This window comes from Coturnix japonica, chromosome 19, assembly GCF_001577835.2.
Source record: "Coturnix japonica isolate 7356 chromosome 19, Coturnix japonica 2.1, whole genome shotgun sequence".
NCBI classification, from domain to species: domain Eukaryota; kingdom Metazoa; phylum Chordata; class Aves; order Galliformes; family Phasianidae; genus Coturnix; species Coturnix japonica.
Genome location: NC_029534.1, coordinates 5,834,317 through 5,838,941, shown reverse-complemented (window position 1 = coordinate 5,838,941; position 4,625 = coordinate 5,834,317). Strand labels below are relative to the sequence as shown.

General features: G+C 56.6%; 1 protein-coding gene and 1 non-coding gene across 9 annotated transcripts in view; both read left to right on the top strand.

The window, feature by feature from the left end:
- The window catches only part of TEX14 (testis expressed 14, intercellular bridge forming factor), a 36,805-nt gene that overhangs the window by 2,523 nt on the left and 29,657 nt on the right, over positions 1–4,625 (top strand). The gene's annotated exons all lie outside the window — the stretch shown is intronic.
- LOC116654268 lies at positions 1,832–2,046 on the top strand. Its single transcript, XR_004309364.1, has one exon. It is a non-coding gene; the product is annotated as a small nucleolar RNA U3 (small nucleolar RNA).

Sequence of the window (4,625 nt, the reverse complement as noted above, 5' to 3'; positions counted from 1 at the left end):
CTAAGTGAAAGCCTTGCCTCCATCCTACCAGACCCATAGAATCACAGAATCACCAAGGTTGGATAAGACCTACAAGATCATCCAGTCCAACCGTTCACCTATTACCGATAGCTCCCACTAACCCATGTCCCTCAACACAACATCCAGTCCTTCTTTCTATGAACACTCCCATGGTCGGTGACTCCACCACCTCCCTGTGCATCCATTCCAGTGCCTGACCACCCTTTCTGAGAAGTAATATTTCCTAATGTCCAGCCTGAATCTCCCCTGCTGCAACTTGAAACCATTCCCTCTGGTACTAACACTAATGACATGAGAGAAAAGGCCGACCCCCAGCTCACTGCAACCTCCCTTCAGGAAGTTATAGAGAGCAATCTATAGAGGTCTCCCCTGAGCCTCCTCTTCTCCACGCTGGACATTCCCAGCTCCCTCAGCCTCTCCTCATACAGCCCCATTGCGCTCCAGACCCCTCACCAGCTTTGTAGCCCTCCTCTGAACCCGTTCCAGGGCCTCAGTGTCTTTCTTGTACTGAGGAGCCCAAAACTGAACACAGCACTCGAGGTGCAGCCTCACCAGAGCTGAGTACAGGGGACCAATCACCTCTCTGCTCCTGCTGGCCACACTGTTTCTGATGCAGGCCATGATGCCATTGGCCTTCTTGGCCACCCAGGCACACTGTCGGCTCACGTTCAGCCCAGCATCAACCAACATCCCCAGGTCCGTTTCCTCCACACAATCCTCCAGCCACTCCACCCCAATCCTATAGCACCGCCTGGGGTTGTTGTGACCAAAGTGCAGGACCCAGCATTTGTTCTTGTTGAACTTCATCCCGTTGGCTTCAGCCCAGCTCTGCAGCCTGTCCAGATCCCTCTGCAGGGCCTCGCTACCCTCAGGCACATCCACACTCCCAGCCAATTTGGTGTCACCTGTGAACTTACTGAGGGTGCACATACAGGTCATTAATATTGAAGAGGACAGGCCCCAGCACCGATAGACCCCTGGGAACAGAACTCATGACTGGTCTCCAGCTGGATTTAACTCCATTCACCACCACTCTCTGAGCCCGGCCCTCCAGCCAGCTCCTTAACCAACAAAGAGCGTATCCATCCAATCCACGTGCTGCAGCTTCTGCATGAGAATAACATGGGAGACAGGAGTGTGACTCCTCCCAAGACATATCATCATCATCATCATCATCACAGTCTCGTGCGGGTTGGAAGGGACCTTAGAGATCATCGAGTCCAACCCCCGGGATTCGAGCCTGTGTGTAGCAGAGCGGCACTTCGACCACTTGAGCCACAGAGGGGGATTCGAACCCGGGGTCCTCGTGTTGTACAACGCTATCATTCGCTACCACTGCGCCAACCGGGGCACACCCTCACCAACCCCAGTTCAGGGCCCATCCTGCGGCTCTGCCCCACTCCCCGGCGCCATTCCCAGCCTGTGGCTTCATCTCCGGCTCTCGGGCGGCTTAATCCCGGCTGTCCCGTTATCATCAACCAGGGTTGTGGGAGGCAGCCTGCTCGCTGTTCAGCGCAGCCCCCGCTCCCGCTGGTCCGTTCCCCGCCCCATCCGCGAGAGCGGCGCCGTGATTGGTGGAGAGTGTGATGAATATGCCAGATGAGGGGGCGTGTCCCCGCCCCGTTCCCGCGCCGCTGTTGCGCGTTCCGTTGCGGGGCCGGGGGTGGCGGGAAGCGGCGGGAGCGCGGGTGTGTGCGGGGAGGGGCGGGGCCGGGCCTGGACGCGGCTGTGTGGCGGGGGCGAGCGGCGTCCGTGAGTTGTGGGGCGGTTGGTTGTGGGTGGGGTGGTTGGTGCCGGGGAGTGCTGGGTTAGGACTATACTTTCAGGGAATCATTTCTGTAGTTGGTAACTTAGAGGAGTGTGATCGAAAGTGTCCGGCGTCACAAGCCACGAGGAGGAGCAGCGTGTTCTCTCCTGAGCCGCGAAGCGGGCGGGCGGTGCTGCTTGTGCGGGAGCCGCTCGTCATTGATGACCGTTCCCGTGCCACAGATTGGCACTGGAGGGAGAGAACACAGGCTGAGTGGGTTATGCTCTTGTAAGGAAGAGGCAGATGCCCAGTTGGCGATGGGATGTGTGCGCACGAGCTGTGTGCCTGCTTCCTAGTACAGAACATGGAGCCTGCCACACACACCTCATCACACTTCCCAAGCACTAACAACGTGCGAGGCAGTTGATCCTCTGCTTGGAGCCCCATCTGGTTACTGGGTCCAGGTGTGAGCCCTCAGTATACAAACATGGAGATTTGGAAAGGCGTCCAGAGGAGGGACAGGAAGATGATCAAGGGGGCGGAGCACCTCCCTATGAGGACAGGCTGAGGGAGTTGGGTTTGTTCAGCCTGTGAAAGAGAAGTTGCGGCGGTGACCGTTCATAAGCAGCCTTTCCAATACCTGAAATGAACCTATAACCAGGAGGGGAGTAAACTCTTGGAAAGGGTCCATAACAGCAGGACAAAGGGAAATGGAATTAAGTTGAAAGAGGGAAGATTTAGGTTGTATATCAGAGGGAAGTTCTTTAGTAGGAGAGTGGTGAGGCCCTGGAACAGGCTGCCCAGGGAGGTTGTGGATGCCCCGTCCTTGGAGGTGTTCAAGGCCAGGTTGGATGGGGCCCTGGGCAACCTGATCTAGTGTATGTGGGAGTGTGGTGGCCCTGCCAGGCAGGGGATTGGAGCTTCATGATCCTTGAGGTCCCTTCCAACCTGGGTCGTTCTGTGCCCAGTGATCTCATCTTTGTGCCTGGGAAGATGATGGAACAGATCCTCCTGGACAACATGCTCGATCACATAAGTAATGAGCATGTGATCCAAGACAGCCAGCACGTCTTCACCAGGGGAACGTCATGCTTAACTAATCTTGTGGTCTTCTATGATGGTGTGATGGTGTTGGTGTTCGAAGGGAAGGAAACTGATGTCATTTACCTGGACCTGAGCAAGGCCTTTGACATGGTCCCCCACCACATCCTCATCTCCAAATTGGAGAGAAGTGGATTTGATGGGTGGACAACTCGATGGATAAGCAATTGATTGAAAGGCCGCAGACAGAGGGTAGTGGTCAATGGCTCTATGTCCAGGTGGAGGCCGGTAACGAGCGGTGTCCCCCAAGGGTCTGTCTTGGAACCGGTGCTCTTTAACATATTTTTTAATGACATCGATGAGGGAATTGAGTGCACCCTCAGCAAGTTTGCTGATGACACCAAGCTGAGTGGTGCGGTTGATACAGTGGAAGGAACAGATGCCATTCAGATGGACCTCGACAGGCTGGAAAGCTGGGCTCGGGTGAACCTAATGAGGTTCAACACAGCAAAGTGCAAGGTTTTGCACTTGGGCTGGAAGAACCCCAGGCACCTGTACAGGCTGGGAGGAGTGGTCCTTGAGAGCAGCTCTGCAGAGAAGGACCTGGGGGTGCTCCCCTCACCACCTTTGTAGCCCTCCTCTGAACACGTTCCAGGGCCTCAATGTCTTTCTTGTACTGATGAGCCCAAAACTGAACACAGCACTCGAGGTGCGGCCTCACCAGTGCTGAGTACATGGGGACAATGACCTCTCTGCTCCTGCTGGCGACACTGTTTCTGATGCAGGCCATGATGCCATTGGCCTTCTTGGCCACCCGGGCACACTGTGGGCTCATGTTCAACCGAGCATTACTCAGTGTCCCCGGGTCCATTTCCTCTACACAATCCTCCACCTGCTCCGCCCCAATCCTATAGCACCGCCTGGGGTTGTTGTGGCCAAAGTGCAGGACCTGGCATTTGGTCTTGTTGAACCATGGGCTTCAGCCCAGCTATGCAGCCTGTCCAGATCCCTCTGCAGGGCCTTGCTAACCCCTGGCAGATCCACACTCCCAGCCAATTTGGTGTCATCCGCAAACTTACTGAGGGTGCTCTCAATTCCCTCATCCAGGTCATCAATAAAGGTATAGAAGAGGACAGGTCCCAGCACCGATAGACTCCTGGGGAACACCACTCATCTCCAGCTGGATTTAGCTCCATTCACCACCAGTCTCTGAGCCCGGCCCTCCAGCCAGCTCCTTACCCAGCCCAGAGTGCACCCATCCAATCCACGTGCTGCAGCTTCTGCAGGAGAATAACATGGGACACAGGAGTGTGAGTCCTCCCAGGTCATATCATCATCATCATCATCATCACAGTCTCACAGTCTCGTGTGGGTTGGAAGGGACCTTAGAGATCATCGAGTCCAACCCCCGGGATTCGAGCCTGTGTGTAGCAGAGCGGCACTTCGACCACTTGAGCCACAGGGGGATTCGAACCCGGGGCCTCCGATGTTGTAACGCATCATTGCTACCACTGCGCCACCGGGGCACACCCCGTCCAACCCCCAGTTCAGGGCCCATCCTCGGGCTCCTTCCTAGCCCGCACTCCCGGCGCCATTTCCCAGCCTGTGGCTCATCCCGGCTCTCGGGGCGGCTTTTAAATCCCGGCTGTCCCCGTTATCTCACCAGGGTTGTGGAGCAGCTGCTCGCTGTCCAGCGCAGCCCCCGCTCCGGCTGGCTCCGTTCCCGCCCCATCCCGAGAGGCGGCGCTGTGATGTTGGAGAGTGTGATGAATATTGCAGATGAGGGGGCGTGTCCCCGCCCCAGGTTCCCGCGCGG